Source organism: Scleropages formosus, chromosome 23 (genome assembly GCF_900964775.1).
Source record: "Scleropages formosus chromosome 23, fSclFor1.1, whole genome shotgun sequence".
Taxonomy (NCBI): Eukaryota; Metazoa; Chordata; class Actinopteri; order Osteoglossiformes; family Osteoglossidae; genus Scleropages; species Scleropages formosus.
The window spans coordinates 3,392,961-3,412,616 of record NC_041828.1 but is presented as its reverse complement, the minus strand read 5'-3'; the positions used below and the strand labels follow the sequence as shown (position 1 = coordinate 3,412,616).

General features: G+C 47.1%; 1 protein-coding gene across 1 annotated transcript in view; it reads right to left on the bottom strand.

Moving 5' to 3' along the window:
• The window catches only part of dlgap3 (discs, large (Drosophila) homolog-associated protein 3), a 35,112-nt gene extending 28,571 nt beyond the window's left edge, over positions 1-6,541 (bottom strand). Inside the window, exon 1 of the mRNA XM_029248065.1 lies at positions 6,458-6,541. The gene's annotated coding sequence lies outside the window, so the exon portion shown is untranslated. The remainder of the gene's footprint in view (positions 1-6,457) is intronic.
• Positions 6,542-19,656: the final 13,115 nt, after the last annotated feature.

Here is a 19,656-nt window from a genome sequence, read left to right as displayed (position 1 = left end):
ATGTACATTTATTCATTTAGCAGATTCTTTTCTCTGAAGTGACATACATCTGGAAAAACAATACAACATAACGCCAACAGATGGAAAGATTTAGGTGTCGTGATTCTAGACTACAGTCAATTTGTCTCTTACCAGTGTATAAACCAGTATACATTACCCGTCTACTTGCATATACAGTGTTTTTTTAAAGAGATGCATTTATGGATTTCATAGAAGATGAGGGGAGAAGTGAGTCTGAATGAGAAGTGTTTTGAGACCCTTCCTGAATGTTGAGAGGGATTTAACACTTCTGAGTGAGCACACACACACACACATTTTCAGAACCGCTTGTCCCATACGGGGTCACGGGGAACCGGAGCCTACCCGGCAACACAGGGCGTAAGGCCGGAGGGGGAAGGGGACACACCCAGGACGGGACGCCAGTCCGCCGCAAGGCACCCCAAGCGGGACTTGAACCCCAGACCCACCGAAGAGCAGGACTGCGGTCCAACCCACTGCGCCACCGCACCCCCTGCCTCTGAGTGAGCAATGGAGGTGATTCCACCACATCGGAGCCATGCATGAAAACCTTCAGGCTTTTGATTTTGGACCTCTTGAGTGTGGGACCATCAAGCAGCCAGAGGCAGAGGAGTGTAGAAGTGTGGTTGGGGAATAGAGAGCGATCAGGTGTTATAGGTATTGGGGAGCAGATCCACTGAAGGCCTTGTAGGACACAAGCAGAGTGATGAACTTGATGCGGGCAGCTACAGGAGAGAGACGAGGAGGGGTGATACGTGGGAACGCTTTGGTAGGTCAAACACAACTCGAGCAGCAGCTGGAGATGTTTAATGAAGGAGACTGGAAGGCCAGACAGCAAAGAACTGCACTAGTCCAGGATATCAGCATCTCTCAAGTACTGCACTCTGTTGAGGTTCCACAACCAGCTGATGGACCAGAACATCCAAAGATATAGACTGGTTCACCCAGATGAACAAATGTGGAAGAGAGACCACACAGGCCACTTTCAAACACCACTCTACATGTTTTTGGACCAACTCATGTCCCTGTGGTATCACTGTGATGTTCCAGGCTCCAGAAGAAACCCCCAGTCCCAAAACAAGACTATCTAATTGCCTGGCTATGCTGGATGAGTTCATCTCAACGTCAAATTCCAGTCTGACTGCGGCTAAGGACTTCCGCTAACCAAGAGGAGGATGGAATGGCACCCCCCCCCCCCCCCCCCCCCACACACACACACACACGCACAGATGCAAGCACATGCCGGCAAAGCCCCAAACAGACACACAAAACACGCTAACACACACACACACACACACACACACACCCAGCTGAATCAAATGAGCAGAGCCTGTAAGATGGATGGGGCAGAGGGGAAGAGTGCTCATCCTCCGTTAGACAGGAATAAATCAACCTTGACAGAAAGAGAGGCGACAGGAGAGCCGGGGGGGGGGGTAATTAAAGCTCACTTTAATTAACAAGACCCTGTGACACAGGCTTCCTCAGGACTGCTGAGGGTCAAACCTGGAAGACTGACGCAGACCCGGAGAAACATTTGCCATGGTATGACATTCAGAGTGTGTGTGTGTGTGTGTGTGTGTGTGTGTGTGTGTGTGTGTGTGTGTGATAAACTGCATTGTTGGTGCTGAAAGCAGCCAGGTTGTATGAACCCAGCGCAGCGGGAACAATACTTGCCTAGAGTTAACAAAGCCTTGTCAAAATCTGTGAAAAGCTTCCAGTGCTTCTTGCTTTACGATTGATGTGTTAAAAAGACTTCTTGATAGCAAATGTAATATACAAGATCGAGAAGAAGTGACATTTTTATAGGAATCATGGTTCCGGATATCCTGAGAGAGACCTGCAGCACTCACAGCTGCTCTCCCTGGTAGGACACTCCTGTGTTACCTTTGGCCTGCTCACTTATTCTGTTAATGTGCTTTGATGTGTCGGGATTTGCGTATCATCCTGCCACGTCCTCCACGTACTGCCGCATCGTGAGCGCCGATGGAACGCTGCGTGTGCAACGCTACACCGTGACCCGTCTCCAGGTAGATCCTTTCTCCACGTAGCCCCCTCCCTTGCTCTACCACCGTTTCGGGATGCTCCGCCAAAAAAAGCGCGCATCGATTATGAAACGTCGTTGTTCATAAAGAGCTTTGTGCTCGCGAGGCTTCCTTACGTGAGCGGGTTCGAGGGAGGAAGCTGTCCGAAGGTCGCCCTGCCGCACTCAGCCCCCCGCGCTCGTGTCACAGATGAGCATTGCCGCATTCGGAGGATCCCAGAGCACGATCGATACGAAACCCCTTTGCTCCTTTAATGTCATCTCGGGTATTTAGAGAGAACTGCCTCCTGCCCCCACCCAGCCCGCCGCGATCTCCTCGCGGCTACAGCTTCATTCGCAGCGCGCCCGACAAACTGACGGCCCATCATTCGCTCCATTTGAGGCCTTCAATGAACTTGTTAATGTGGTCTATGAGACGCACAGAGGCATCTGACATCCCCCTCCACACACACACACACACGCGCACAGAAGCCGTCCTCTTGCAGTTGTGCAATGCGATAGCCGAGGGGCAGGAGCTCGACAGCGTGCTCGCGATCCTGTGCGCGTGCACACACGCGTGCTTCGCACTGACATGTACGGACACGTCCCCAGACAGTTAGCCAGATTGAATACAGCGAAGACATTAAAGCCCGTTAGTAGAGCTCGCATCTGCAGCACGACGCTTAGAATACTAATACGTTCATTTAGCATTAGAGCTGGCGGAGATGGGGGGAGGGGCACTGGGCGGTGGGTTCATAATCCGCGTTGCGCGCACATCCCAGAGTGGCACTTTTGAAACTGACACTTGCCGTCGTGTTTCCACCAGCGACGACAAATGTAATGGACCAAACGTGAACCGCACGCCTCCGCAGTTAAGCAGGAGGAGTGGAGATGACGGGTCACTGTGTGTGGAGCATGTCGGCGTCGCCAGGTAAAGGACCGATTAAATGAAACAGAAAGGGAGCGACGTGATAAGCGTTAACCTTCAAATGCGGCCGAGCAGCTGATGGGATCCTGCAAATAGCAGGTGGTCCTGGAGAACGATGGGGCGCCACCATTGGGACCGTGTTCTCAGTGACCGAAGCGCTGTGCTGGTTCTCCCATGATGCCACAGCATTCTCCGCTACATCTCGATCCATTTTTACCCCAGTACTGCTGCAGCGACGCAAAGGGCACAAGCCTAGATGTTACAAGGACCGTCCCTCTTTCTGCCACATCCAGTTCCTGTTACTAGAGCGCCGTGGCACTGAAGCGGACGCTGAGGTCTTGGCAGTTTCCCTGGTGTTGACCCTAAATTGAACGAGAGTCCTCAGTGTAACCCTATCCCAAGTAGCTGGGCCAAGCCTCCTGACCTGCCAGGTGAGCTCTTCATCCTTCCTTCCAGACATTTCCTTTAAGAAAACCTTCAGATTATTGGCAGTGAACCGCTTCAACTTCATGCGACCCCTTCACCTTCGTAAACGTCACTTTGCGCAAGACGGACGACACCTTCCCTTCTCCTGGTCTTCTTTAATCCCATCAGGAGGTGCTAGCTCTCCACAATGACTTTTACTCAACGCAGCTGTGGCGTGTGTGTGTGTGTTTGCGGAGAACAGTCACTTGCAATCTGCTTGTGTACAATACTTACATTCTCGCTCTCCTTGCTCCCCCACCTGTGTCTGTGTCTCTTACTACTTTTTTATTTTTAATTTTAAGGTGCTTTATTGGCTTGACTCTGGGCTGCCAGCGCGGAGGCTATAATGAACAACATTAAACAACAGCCTTAATAAAGAAAGAGATTATTTGCCTCACAAAACGCATTGTACTAATGAGTAAGAGGAATATTAACAATTATTCTTCATACATATGCACTAATGATAACAACTAACAATAAAAGGCAATAATAACAGTAACAATAACTCATTCTAATAACTCTTTCTCTTTCGCATCCCTGTGAAAACCCCTTTTTGATTTCACTGTCAAGCTCCTCTGATCAGCAGCGCCGTCTCGCTCTTTGATCCCCAAGCAGCAGAAGTCATTGGAAAGGCCTGCGGGTTCACATGAGCTCAGGAGAAAAAAACACACATCTGCCTCTTGTCTTGTCAAGTATGCAGGCGGTGATCCTGGTAAATTAGGTTACTGGGAAAATTAAGAGTAAGTGGGGTGCAGGGCCACAGTTAAGTGAACTGACTTCCATCGGGGCCCAAATTAGCCACAGTGCACTTCTATGACTGCACATATCTGGGGAACGGTGAAGATCTCAAGCCTCCAGCAGAACATGCCCTGTCACCACGGTAGGGTTTTTTTTTTGGAAGAGTGTGACTGAGGAGTTCTGTAATGTGTGTATCCGTGGGGTAGCATGGCTCTGTCATCTAAGTTCTGGGTGGCTGCAAAAATTTTGTGTACATAGCTATAGCCACTGCTGCGTCAGGGTCTACAGAGCATAGCCCACAGACCACTGAGTCAGATTGTGGATGGCAGTGGCCATAAGTGCCTGTGGTATGTCCATAGCCTGTTGTTACAGCAGACTTGAGAAGATAAAACATCTCCACCAGAGAAGCCCTTCATGCAGACATGTTTAGAACTTAGACTGAGAGACACTTCCAAGTACCAGCAAAGACACCCAAGCCAATCCTAGAGAGTCAAGCCAATCCAAGAGGGACACCTAACCCTCAGTGGGACTAATCCGACAGTGAAACCTGCCTCATCTAGACCCTGACACACTTGACTTGTCACCAAAAGGTTGTAAGTTCAAATTTGGAGATGAGGTGTAAGCAACCACGTAAGAAGAAAGGCCTATTTTGTATTCAGCAATGACCATATAAGTAAGAACAAACATGTAAATGTAAAAAAAAAACACAATGATGTCCAGGAAGCATGTTTGTTTTGGACACGTAACTTAAAGTTCACTTGGGCACTTAAAGAGCTCTGAAAAGATGCATCTGCTGTGTGAAAACCAGGCAGGGCCAACAACAGTGTCATAAGATTTGCTAAATGAGCTCAATCATGTGGGGATCCCACCACAATGAGCTCCTTGTCCATGATGGAGAGCCATTAGAGTGTGTCACCAACACAGCACTGTGTGAGTCATTAGTCTTTCATGCTTTGGGCGCTAGCGGTGTGACTTTGAGTCATATTTCACCATGGGCACTGTCAAGGCAAACAGAATGACGATACATCTATTGCCTTCTCTTCATGACCAAACCAAAATGATGCTGAGTCTCATCAGACGTAGTTGTAAAATACAAAAATCAGAGACCAGTTAAACACTTGGAACCACCTGCTGTTAAGCCAAATGGACCTTTATGACTCTTCTCCTCATTATCCATCAATAGCCCCTGTTTGCGAGTCTGTAAAACAGGCATAATGAATTAAACCGATTAGATACTTTCACAGAGAGACTCCAGATAATGACTTCTCGGTGCTCAGCTTTGACGTCAGATCAGCCGTAAGCAACCCTCACGGTGCCTACTGAGAACGCAACCGTTTCGATTTGTGTCCGAGCTAAAGGTATCCTGCTGTTCTGGTAGTGAAACAAATCTCGAGTTCAGCTCTAACCCGATGAGGATCTCTTCTGCTTTGCTTATTAAAAATGAGGGGCAGAGTCTCTCAAGGAGGTGGTGCGTTCAGGGTTGATATAGAGCTTGGAAAACAAACAGGCCTCTGTGTGCAAACGTGTGCCATGGGTTGATCTTGGCTTTGAGAAGAGGGAGGTGAATGGCTGTGGATGGCGGGTGGAAGGGATTCTGGCTACGATGTACGTGTGCCTTCCCGGTGACCCTCAAACCCACAGCGAGGTGTCCTGCACCCCCTATTGTTCCCTAAATGACATGTTCAGAAGCACTGGGTTAGCAGAGCAATGGCAATTATAGTCCTATTACTGTCATCATCAGCTGTGCGATTCCGCAGAAGGACAAGCAAGGTTAACAAATCGTTCTCATGGGTATTTGGAGAATTGGTTTCAGTGCTGCACCGGCGACTAAAATACAATTACCATTCACAACAAGGGCTACAGTCTGAAACAAACTGCTCCCAGAGTGTGAAATTAATACCGTCACAAATGCAGCATCCCAGCGCATTCAAGTCAATTAACACATTTGCATGACTTTTTTTTCCCCCAGATGTGAAAAACTAAAAAATTCAGCAGCTAGTCCACGTATTTTCTAAAAGCTGTATCTGGCCGCAATATCGACTGATGATTTAGAGATCAAATGAAAACGGAGAGAGAGTCAGGAGAAAGAAGAAAAAAATCTTCAAAGAAATAAAGCAATGCTTTGAGCTTTTTGGGAAGGGAGTAAGTTTGCGTGGAATAATCCTGTGCGGAAACTAGAGGGGTCTTATTAGAGAAGAGCTCTCCACACAAAGCTGTCCTGCTCCTAAGATGCAAACGACATTTATGGGATTAAAGATGACTGTCAGAGGACTGTCGGGGGTACTCACTGCCTTGCCATCTGGAAAATGTCCTCCATGTCGTCGGTGTGAAGGTCTTCGCTAGAGGCGCAGGCTTGTCAGCAGTCGGTAGGCAGTCAGAGGCCCTCCGGGTGGAACCTGGGATTGAGGGGCAAGGTGACGTCACGAACAGTTCACTTCAGGACCTGTCAACCCCCTCGCCCCCCCACCATCTAGGAAGAGAGGCAGTGTGCTGTTACAGTAGAGTCAACACACTCACAGTAGCAGTACAGATCTGCCTCTGCATGCGAGAAGGTCACACCTCTGGACAGCCTCCAGGGGACTGAGTAGCTAACAAGGAAAATTGAGTGCACACCGTTTTCACTTACCCTCCAAAAGATTTCAAAATGCGCAAAATCATCTAGGCTACCTGGGCTCTGGAGGACTGGGACTGGGTGAGTCTGTGAAATTTTGTACAAAAAAAAGGTACTGTGTTTACTCGAATCCAGGTCATGTTATTTTTGTTACTGCCGAAAAGTCGAAGAAGAGTGATTTGAATATAGCGTCAGGGAGTCTGCAGCGATAAGCCTGTCGTAACAAAGCCAACGGTCTGGAATACATTTACATGCATTTTATTTTTTGCTTGAAATTGTTTCTCCAAATCACTGATCATTTACGCTTGATGCACAGCTTCCCTGAGTTAAGATGGAGGTGGGAGATCCTTAAAACTCATCTTGGAAAGGCATCATTTAGCACAGCCCATTTAATTGGTAAGTGCAACTCGAACTCAAGAGCAGCTTTAAATCCTGCTGACGTGTTCGTCTCGGATCCAAACAAACAGCCCTTCAACAGGCCCCGGGGGAGAGATTTATCTTGGCTTTCTAAAGACACAAACCAGGGGAAAAACCCTGACAGACGTGCTACAAGAAAACACTGTGGTCAACAACAGGCATGACAATTAGCGCTCAGCGTTGGCAAAGCCTCTTCAGCATGTGCCGCTGAGAACACGGGGATCCCATCGCCGAGAGACAAATATCTTGCCTTGTATTTTGTTAACGCACGGACTTCAGAGAGAAAATAGGTTTTTTGGGGTGATATTTGTGCTGCTACTCCAGGCCATCTGACTTGGAGAAGCTTAAGCACAGCTATGAAAGGAATACGTTCGCAATTTTCAGTGTGACAGTCGGGCAACTTATTCGTCTCTTTTCAAGGAAGTCATTCTGGTGCTCAAGTGAAATGGTGCAAAAGTGACCATAAAAATGAAATGAAACAAAAAATAACTCAAAGGAATCAACGCAAAGACTTGTTAAATGGTCACTGAGCGTTTGGTTTATTTGTTTCTCACCCAGACATACTTGACATTTAACTGATGTTTTTCTCCAAAGCAACTTATAATTATCCACCCATTTATACAGCTGAGTAATTTTACTGGTGCAATTTAGAGTAAGTACCTTGCTCAAGGGTAATACAGCCAGAGGTGGGGATCAAACCCATGATCTGTAGATATAAAGGCAGCTGCTCCAGCCACTACACTACCAGCTGTCCCCTACTATACTCTACTGAATAACTGCACCCAAGGCCCTAGTCTGTGTACATTAAGAGCGTGGGATGGAGATTTTCCCGCGTGTGAGATCTTTCATGACATTTTTGTGTCTTAGTGAGAGCAAGTGTATGAATTGGAACCTGTTCTCTCACGCAGATCATGACACCCTGGCCTCCTCATTAGTCTATTCAAGGAAGTGACAGTCTCTAAAAACCCATTACTCCACCCTGCTCTAAACTACACTGTTCGCATTCCTGTTATATCCTTTCTGTTGCAGAACAAATGTAAGAGCTTTTTTTTTTTTTAACATAATTAGCAACTCAGCACATGGCAAAAATCTGTTTTTAAGGCTTTAATCACAAAGGTAGAAGAAAGGCTGGGGTCACATACAATGTAAATACAAGCAGAGAATCACTGACCTCCACCCCAATACCCCCGAAGGACCATTCCTGGAGTGGAGTAAACATTTTTTGCATGTTTATGAAGGAATAACTTTAAAGCTCACTTTCCGTTTATGTACTTCAGTTATATCTTCATTATAAGTTACTTTCTGGCATTTATGCATCAAAACCTGAATGAAACAATATTGCTAATGGACAACATCTTCACAATCATTGTGCTGTGTACTTTCTGAAAATCCCAACTCTCTCAGATTAATTCAGCACAATTTAGAGCAATAGAAAATGTATCTTGAGTTGCTCGGGAAAACCAACCAAAGATCTGGAACAAAGTAGTGTGTCATTTAGGATTTTTAACAATACAAAACCCAGACAGGAGAGCAGTCGTTAGGAGTTTAAAGATGATGCATCCCACCCAACAAGCTATTCTTTTTTCCACATCTTTAGGGTTCATGCTCTGTCGTCTGTTGTCAGTCTGAATCATTGTCCCACAAAGGGCAGCACCCCCCTAGTCTGTATGGAGTGCATGGCGTCACTGGGAGGCATGCCATGACCAGGTTGGAAGTGCTCTCTGCCACAACCGCAGAGGGCTCCTCAAAGTCTGATTAGATACGATGGAGGACGTTGGCCGAGGACGTTCCCTGGGGTAAGGATTGACCTTGACCACCTTGACAGAACAGAAGGTTCTCCTCAACTGCAGAACTTTCTGCGGTCAGCACACTTATCCAAGTTTACGAGTCTAAAATTTGCCTGGATGTACCATGTTTCTCAAACGAACTATTCTGCAATTCAAAAAACCTTGCATCAGAATAACGATAATTGGATAACAATAATTTTCTGGTACTTAATGAAATTCCAAACTGTTCAAAACCTAGTGGAATTTCCACTGTTCTAGAAAGTTTCAGCCTGTCTATCAGGTCCCTACTGCTGCAAGGTGACAGTCACCCCATGGAGTGTATTAACTAGTTACTGCTTTGCTTAAACATGTTTGCTGCATTATCTGTATGTTCATATGCACATGTGCCCATGTGAGTGTGGTGGGAGGTGTCTCCTGCTGCAAAGACTTGAGTCTCCTTACGCAGTACACTCAAGGGGCTTTCTGTAAGTGAGGTCCAGGACCTGCTCTAAGTCGCAGTGGATTTTTACTCCAATGCAATCAATAAATTTTTGTAGTGGGCGATCTGTGCTTATGAGTCTTTGCCGGGCTTTAATCAATGGGCACTGCTAGAGGGGCCTTTCTTCTCCAGAATACCATAATGACTGACCAGCTTGTCTTCAACAGGAGAGCTTGTAGGCCTGAAGAGCTACAGCCATGTAATGTTTGTCCAATGTGTGGTCATCCACAAAAAAATAGAATTGCAAATCTGCCTCACATCAGCAAAGGACTGTTTTCAGCAGTGTTATCCGTTTCCTTGGGCTTTTCCAAGTTCTTTAATGAATGTGACTATCTTATTGACTGTTTGACCGAACTCCTTGGTGTCAAAAGGTCATGGAAGCCTTTTTGTCCCCAAACTCATATCAATTACATTGACAGTACATATAAAGAAGCTGCTGATACAATGACCAAAACAAAGATGACTAAGGTCTCAACATAAACTAATACTGCTGCACATCTGTTTTTATACAATATAATATAATGAACTCATGCAGCTATAAATTTGAAAGAATGTTGTTCAAAGTTTGTTTGAATGCAGTAACTTTCAATAAACTCCCATTTCCCTTTGAGATCCACAACCACAAATTTAAGAAAGCCCCTGGTCTGGAGTTAAGGGTAAGTGAAGCCTTGACAGCAGCTAGTAGCAAACCTTCATGCTCTCGCTGGCTCTTCAAGCCAGTGTCCTCATTAGTGGTATTCAGTTACAAGGGCCATGAGAGATTCAGTGGCCCCCCCCGACCCCCTATAATCCACCACCCTAACAAGAGCTTCCTGCTTATGTTACATTACCATTACCATTCAAGTCAACCTCTCAGAGTGATAAAAATACCAGTAAGGGTCGCTGTAATCACTGCAAACGTCAACTACTTTAACCGAATGAACAAAAACCCATTTGGAAGAGATTCGGTGTTCTCATACTGTTGGAAAAACTCTTACGGAGTACCAAATTAATGTCTCATTCTGGAGACGGAAAGGATACATATATATATTTTTACGAGTAAATACCTTACTAGACTCAGAAGGAGAGGAAGGAAGTACTGGGTGGACTAGACTGCAGTCATGATGGATGGTCTCATCCTTGGACCATCATTTGTGATGTTTGCTATCCTAGCTGACAGTGCCCCCCTCCCGAATTTGACCTCATCATTTCCAGGCTTTCGTTGTCCCAGTGCCCCTGTCCCACAGCCCCGCTTCAGCCTCCATCAGCAGCATCCCATCCCCCCGGCTCTGTGTTTAGACCCTGCTTGTCAAACTGTACTTGAATATTTAATAAGGCCATTTTTCTCCTTCACTGCAGACTTGGCTTCATGCTCTGTCGCTGGCAGCCTCTGAATGCCACCTCGCTGGGCTTCACCCTGCATTCTGCTCTCATATGGGTACATGGGCTCCGGAACCAGCAAAACACTGTAAAAAGTAATTAATGTTTGTTTAATCTACGACCCTTACAGCACAGTTGTTTGGAGTTTAATATTGTGGCAGAAAGGAATGCCTGGGCATGTGTGCAATGAATGAACGTTTCTGTGTGTGGGTACACAAGAGCCAGGCATCCGTACCGTGCATGTATTTATATGGCTATGTTTGCTGTGTGTGGGTGTGTGTCGTATAACCGAGGCAAAGCCCAGCGAAGAACAGCGAGAGCTCTTGTATGCTTCAATGACCACCGTGTTTTGCCTCAACAAACACACACACACCCACCGAAAGTCCCAGCACCCAGTCCAGCGTATTACCTACAGTCTCCCTGCCGTGTTTCCTCCATGTGATGAACTTGGAGAAACATAGCAGCCTGTATGGATTCCTGAGCTTGAGAACAAATTCAAAAGGCATTAATATTTCATGAATATTTCATAACCGGGCATTTGTGAACGCCTCTTGCTACGACTCCCTTCTTTGCTGTACACATCCATCCCTGGTTCAGCCCAGCACAAACCAGCTGGTCTCAGGGCTCTCATTAAGCCTCCCTTCAATAACACGCAGAAATGGGGGTGTGGGGTGTTTCTACGGCACTCCAAACCGCCGTCGTTTCTCAGATGATGTTGAATCTTGTTCTGTTCGGTTGGCTCGTAACTCCAGAACCTCCAATGAGAACTTCCACCTTTGCAGTCCACAAGTACACGTTGCCAAAGTTTTCTGCCCATGTGACCTTCTCCAACATTCTGCCTCTGCTGATGCCCCCACCATCTTTAAAAACCCTGCACTTATAATCCCAGCCTCCTGTGAGCTCACGGTACACTCATCCCTTACATGCAGAATGCCAACCCACCCCAGCCAACCCTCAACCCATCATCAGCACACAAACCAAAAAGTGAGGAGAAACCGGGAATCAAATAAAACATCTTCAAAAGTCTGCGCTTCTTGAATGGATAGAAAGTACACACACACACACACACACACACACACACACACACACAGTCTCTGCCTCAGCCAGTCAAATCAACAGGCACTTCAGGGAGCAGAAACAACCTTCACCAGAGCCAGACAGCCACTCATCTCCATCTCCGCACCTGCAACGGCGATCGCTTTTCATTCCTTTTCAAAGCAGATGCGCTCATCCAGGGCGAAAATGCTCACATTTCACCAAACGTATATTCATCAAAACCTTTTTCCACAGCAGGGCCCAATGGGAGCAATATCCTCGAAAGAGCTTACTTAAAGGCATCAACAGAAGTATCCCGCATGGGATTTTAATGCAAGCTTGAAAGAAACTGGGCCAAAGGTCTGAACTGTGCTCTTACCTGCTGGAAGAGAACCGATGATGAATGGGATCATCCTGGCTAATGATGACTGCGATTGGTATCGCTCAGCTATTTGGCTGGCTCAGCCTTCTCGATACCAGGAGACCGCCGCTGCTCGTTCCAGTGGCCGGTCCATTAGAACTCGACAAGCCCAGACGCCTTTGAGTCCACACTCTCCTGCTGCGGATCATCCCCTACCTGTGTTGCTCGTCTCCAAAAAGCACTGCATCCCTTTGCACTTCGCCTTCACGGCTTCTCACGTACGGCAGCAGCAGAGCAGTAGGGGGTGGCGGAGTGAAAACACCGCTGTCCTAGCGGCATAACTTGAACACTTTCCGGCTGTACGCTGCAAGATCTTAGGCTGGGCAAAGAACAAGGCTAAATAAATTCACGGAGCCCATTTTCCTCGCCTCCGGATTGCTTCCCGTTGCTCGACAGCCATAAGAAAAGCACTTAAAAAAAAAAAAAACAAAACTCCAATTTATTAGGTTTGTTTTCCCTTCCGCACGCAACGTGGCCCCGGGTGTTCAGAAAGAAATAGACTTTGAAATGTGTGCAGCCTTTTGCCCGTTCAGTTTTCCGTGTGATGCAAATACAGATGGCTAATGTGGCTTCAGACCTGTTTGCGCTAATCTGCTTGCGCTTTTTCACCACGTCAGAACCCATATCTCTGTGACTAAGTGCTATTTGGGGAAATGTGACAGATCAGGCAATTAATAAAAACGTCAGTTTCGGGAGAATGATGCATGCTGGTTTTCTGGGCCTACCGTGGCACTATGCGTCTATGTACGTGAGAGTCAGCTGAGAGCGTGATGGACCCCCAGACGTTCATCTAACATCGATCGATTTTTAACAAAAAATTATGTTATGTAATGACACCTCCAGGGTCCAATGCGTGCTCGTATTATCCATTATCCACATGCTACCCCATTCCAGTGCTAAACTGTTATTTCTCCAGTGTGTGTTATTATTGTTTGGCAGATGTTTTGCCTCGAGTAACTTCCGTAGCTCGCCCGTATGCACCGCTTGCTTCTCTGAGCTTTATGGGTGTGACCTTTCTCAGCGGATTACCAAAGGGGTATCTGAGAACGAAAGACGTGAAATATGCATATCCTACGGGAAAGCACTTTCTCTGCTGTCTAATGGGAGGGAAAAGAGTGCTGAAGATGGCGGGCCACTTCTCAGCGCAGCTTAGCTCGCTCCGGAGAGACGTCGGCTTGCCGTTCTCTCTCCGAACGTCCTAGTGTCACTTCCTACTCGCCGACCGAAAGACGCGCTTTCAGCAAACGGTTAGCGGCTGCGATCGAGGAGTTTATTTATCTCAAAAAACGCAGCCCGGCCCTTCACCCGCATCCATCTGCGTGGGGAAAATCCTTCAGGCGCTGGCCGAGCGTTTGAGGCCACTGTTTACCCATTTGCATATGTTTGTGCGCCTAATTGCAGATTAAGCGGCTTCCGAATGGATTGCTTGATTTAATACTTCCGAGTTGCTCAGTTCCAGCCGTAATCCCACGCGCGTGTACGCGTGCGCGCGTGTGTGCGTGCTGTCGCTCGTGTTGCAAAAGTGCACTAAATCACATGGAAGAAAAGGGTTTCCTCGCGCCGTTTTAGGTTTGCACGCTTCCAATTTTACAGCCACTTAACATTAATCAAGGCCTTCATTTGATGCGAATTATCATTAAGCCTCAACGAGGCACGCAAATAAAACTCTAAAGGCGGATCTACCCTGCTCGCTAAGGGTTATGAATTGAGGGAGAAAATAGTGTTGGGGCACTGTTTTGTGCTTGGCCTTATTAAGGAATATGTTGAAAGAAATGCATCTTCTCTTCCTTTTGAATGTCAAACCTTTGCCAAAACCATCGCCGCCTCAAGTCATGATTAATGGCTCAATGTTTGATCTCGGCTCTGTTTGAGGGCCACGCTACTCTTGCCCTTTCTTTGGTCTGATGCCGTGCCTGTGCTTGGACCCCGGAGCGCGCAGATTAAAGGGTGCCGGGTGCGATACATTTGCCGGTCAGGTTTTAAAGGCCCCGGCTCTGGCCACTGCCACCGGACGTGCTGGGAAGGCCAGGGACAGTACGGTGAGGTACAAAGACAGACAGCACCTAACTGGGACCCTGGTGTGCAGGAGTGAAAAAAAGAAAAAAATACAGTGAAACGAGAGAGAAAGATGAGACATGGTCCCTGTAGGTTCTAGATCTTAGGGTTCAGCGGGACTGATGGGATCTATCTTCTTTATCCCAGCTATAAGGAGGACTGCTGTAATTGGTTGGATTCCTTGGAGTACTGAGGAGGCAGTTTGGTCACACGTGAGACGCGACAGGACATGAGAATCTGACCACAGTTCAGAGAATCAATGACTTTCCTGTTTTTGTTAATTTGGGCCCATTTTCAAAGTGGAATTTTTAAAATGAAAGCGTCTCGAATTTGCTTCCCCAAAGGTATGACAGCAGCATGTTCCCTGGGATTTAAACTTTGATCTCATGGTGATTTGCTCAGAAACGTAATGCAAGCGAGAAACTTGCAAAGTGGGAGATAGCTGAGAGGAACCCGGTCTGAGTGATCTGATCCAACTGGATGGAGGTCAGTGGAGGAGAAGGGAGAAGGGAGAAGGAAGAAGATGGATGGACGGATGGGGGGGATGCTAATTAGACAAGAGAAAGGAGACTTCAGTGCTGATGTTCGTGTGGAGAATGCGGTGGCACAGGGCACGCTGCTAGTTCTCATTAATTAGCTAGTGTGTGCGCCTGGCTTGGTGTGATCATTGTTGCTAATGGGTGCAAGCTTAGCAGGCGGCAGGCGCTTCAGACGAGATGGAAATCGTTAACGCTCCCTGTTTTTCTCGATGCGGTAGTCTCCTGAACTCCGTCTTATCCCCATGCTTCTTGTACGAGGGAAGCCAAGTGGCACAGAGGTACCAGTGGGCCTTGTGAAGTTACCCACACAGGGGACCTCACTGGAGGTTCCGCCAGTGGGCAGTCGTTGAGGAGCCGCTCAGTTATTGGCTGGCATTCCCACCCCTGTGGGTCTCATTTGTGGGCTGAGACGTCTGTCAAGGCAGCATCTGTTCCCTTCACGATGGCACTTCAGTAAACGTTGTTGCTGACTCTCTCGACAAGCCGACGTCTCTCATTGGCTAACCTTGGTTGCCTGCTATTTACACCTCTTCACCCTCATGAGAAACTGCGAGTAAAATCGAGGTGTCGTGGGGGAGTCTGTCACTGCGGAGAGCTGTCGTCATGACGGAGCACATGAGAGAGGAATCGTGACGCGTACATACGGCAGAGTGGCCATAGATGAGCCAAAGTTGTTGATTATGCAATGGACAGGACAGTGATTAGACTAAACGAAGACCAACTGAAGTTGTGATCACGAGGTTCGGTGTGCAACACGCCACATACACTGAATATTCTAGATGAGAACATGAGGTCACGAACTACTCATTGAAAGATTCTCCTTTAGAGTGCATATTGAGCTCTTCATGAAAATCAGCCATAGCTGCCTTCCTAATGAGAGTGTAGTCCTTGACGTTTGGATCTGTCCAGCAACTGCACTCGTCCTCAAGCTCTGAGAAACTGTTCAGAATGCCTGTCCAATAGATGAAACGTGCTTTAACATTGCTGAGATTAGCTGATTCCAGAAGGGGCGGACACAGCCTTATCTTCACCCACACAGCCATGTTTTTAGAGGTTTAACTTTGGTAAGATCTTTGGAATTACCACTGTGTTCCCTTTTGGTGTGACAAGCAGTAGGCTAGGCCTTGCCTCACTTCTGGACTGGCGTAAGACCCCAGGGAGGATTTGTAAGGATGAAAGGAGCAGGTGGAGCCTACTAACCCTTATGGAAACCTTCCCTTAAAACGACAGTTTTGGGATGACACAACAGAGGCTTTTGAACCAAATGATTGCTTGTTGTGGTTCTTTTGATAATATTTGTTGGCTTTCGTGGTTTGCGTCACCTGGTAGCACTTACCAACAGCCAGAAAACATGCTGGCAAGATCATTGCAGATCCATACCAACATTACATCTTCTGACTCTTCCCTTTTGGGAAGCAATAAAGGGCAACCAGAGCTCACAAGTTCAAGGCTAAAAATAGCTTTCCCCCTAAAGCAGTGTTCCTTATCAACCTCTGAAGTGCACATCGCAATCCATAGCCACACTTGAATGGACACACACACACACACACACACACACACACACACACACACATTTTCAGAACTGCTTGGCCCATACAGGGTTGCGGGGAACCGGAGCCTACCCGGTAACACAGGGCGCAAGGCCGGAGGGGGAGGGGACACACCCAGGACGAGACGCCAATCTGTCGCAAGGCACCCCCAGCAGGACTCAAACCCCAGACCCACCGGAGAGCAGGACCTGGTCCAACCCACTGCGCCACTGCGCCACCACACCCAACTCTTGAATGGACATTAAGATTCAAATTTTGACATCCAGCGCTTAAACTATCAGAATGCAACTGGGACCCTGGTAACGTAGTCTATATACAGTAATATCTCTATGAAACTGTCACCATCTACACATCTTTATAGTTTATCTTTGTTATTTCTGCCTCTGTGCTCGCATTATTTAGATATGCTCAAATGTACCCCTATAATTGTTCTGTGTATAGAATTGTTCTTTTCTTTCAGACCTGCTAACCCTGTCTTACTTTGATGTTGTTCTTTTCTGTGTACGAACAAGCATCCGACATTTCAAATTCCTTGTACGCGCAAATATAATTGGCCATTAAAGCATTATCTGTCCCCTGTTTTGCACAGATAGGCCATTTTTTTTCTTTAGTTCATTCAAAGTGTTGTTTGCATTTATCAAAGGCTGTAGATGTAATGAAAGTTCTGTACTGACCTATTGCCTGACCGCTCTTTGGGTCACACTGGTCCAGGACTGTTATAGAGTTGTGTTCACCTTGATACTCAGAACGATGGAGTGTATAGGGCTGAGAGAAGCCTGCCTGGGGGGGCACTTAATCCTGATTCTTGTGAGAGTTCGAAAAGTGTGGTCTATGCACGTGATCGAAGGTGGAGAGTTGATGTGTGGTAGATATCAGCATGTGCGAGTTGGTGTATGTGCCAACAAGGCAGTGTTAATGAAGAGGTGTGTGTGTCAGCAAAGTAGTATTGCAAAGCAGCGTGCGTGTGTCAGCGAGTCGGCGTGTGTGAAGCAGCGATGCGAGTTCGCAGACATGTGCTGGCGTGTTCGCGCCATTGAGGCCGTGCGTGAGGCATTATGTCCGCGTCATTGAGGCAGCGTGTGACTCACCGTGCGCACCTCACGAGGCACCGTGTGCGAGGCAGTGTACGTGTCAGCAGATCGTGCTGTGCTGGCTCTCCTTGCTCGCACTGCTCTTCGCTCTTCCCATTATCTCCTTTTCAAACATGGGTAATTCTTGTCACTGGTAATTAAAAAGAGGAGGGAAAGAAAGCCAATATCATCCTGCTCCCCCAGCTCTAATCTGGTCCATTTTCCTCTCTCTTTGTAATTTCTGACTCTTATCTCATTAGCAGTGATTGATCAATGAGTTGCTAACAGCCAGTCTCCTGGTGCAGATTCGCTTTTTATACCGCATCGCAATAATAACGCTGCATATTAATTATGAATGTCCTAATCTGTAACTACTCATGGACAAAGGATTAACTCCTACTGATCGATCGCTGATATTCACAAGATCTAACTACGTTCCCACCATTGCAGACATCTGACTGCCTATGACAGGCCTATCCAGCGTCTGAACTCATCTTCTCTGCTTCATAATGAGTTTTGGTGCTTGTGTTTTAAAAGTTGTTTTGACTTAACTGAGTTAATATTAATATATTTATGCCTTGTAAATAAATATGTCTTATTTCTAAAATTATAGAGTTATACATTCTGCAGTTCAGCGGTTAAATGATATAATCTGGTATTTAGAGTATGATATAGATTTCGTGGTTGAGATTTAAAGATGGCCGTGGCTGGTTAATGACAGCACTCGGAGGAAGGATGAAATATAATTTTTTTTTTTGGGGGGTGTCCTTTTTCCTAGAAGTGTGTGTGCCATTGTTTTTTCTTTCATTTCACACATTTTTAGAACCACTTGTCCCATACGGGGTCACGGGGAACCGGAGCCTACCCGGTAACACAGGGCGTAAGGCCGGAGAGGGAGGGGACACACCCAGGACGGGACGCCAGTCCGTCGCAAGGCACCCCAAGCGGGACTCAAACCCCAGACCCACTGGAAAGCAGGACTGTGGTTCAACCCACTGCGCCACTGCGCCACCCTTGTTTTTTCTTAATAAACCTATTTAAAGTATTATCCGTCTCTGTTCAGTGTCAGCGTTCGAATAAACCAACGATCACCCTGTCGAACCCTCCATGTACACATGCAATGCTTTGAGCGATTAAACATGTAGTGTGAGCATGGCAATCTGCGCTTCTCGTTGACTTGTCATAGACTAGAATGAGGCCGCCGTGTTTTTAGCTCCTTGCATTATGCATTTTGCTTCGGCTGCTCTTCTTGTGTGTGATGTTAAGCCGTAGCGTTACGCAAGCAAGGAAGTATCTCGAGTAGCTGATGGCCCACCAAAGGGTACCGAGAAAAGCACTAAGTGTCAGACCTACCAGCGAGACACCTATCAGGAACCAAGACAAGTTGGTGAACTTTAAAGTCGAAGTCTTGGTGGTCACGGCGTACCACAATATGATCATTTGAAGGAAAAAAAAGGGGAGCTTCGGCGCACGTTTCCGTTTGCCGCGGGTTTACTTAAAAATGCTAAAAGCATTCGCTGCGCAAATGGCATGCATATTTCATGAGCCTGTCGCAAATGTTCTTCTTTCAATTCCGCAAATGACAAACACGTGTTCCTATGTTTCTATGATCTAAGCTCTGAACTCTGTTTCCATTTTTCCCCGTGCCTCACATTCCGTTTTTTGAATCACGGCTCTTTTTTTTTTTTTTTTTGTGCCCGAATTGACTTGAGAAACAGCGAACCGCAGAGGCGCGAAGTCATAATAAACGGGTCTGAGAGCAGCACACATCATATGCTAATCCGCACGTGAATGGTGAGCGAGAGGTGGGCAGGTTTTTAAGAGAAGGAGCCGTGCCAGTGTGACGGGGTCCCCGGGGGCAGCAGGGAGGGGCCTGTAACGTTTCTCAGCGAGGAGGTGTGCAACAGACATGAGGATGAATGCAAGAAGGGTGATGTGTCAGCTGGGAGGGTGTGAGGAACAGCTGGCAGAAGAGAGAAAGACGACGGTGACAAAACATGGGGCGAGGCGAAGCAGAAGAGGAAGGATGCGTACGTGTCTGTGTGTGTGTGTGTGTGTGTGTGTGTGTGTGTGTGTGTGTGTCTGTAGAACTAAGTAACTAAGGAGGGACTGGAGAGGCACGAACACAACTGACTGACAGGATGGGCTACAGTATCGATTATTCA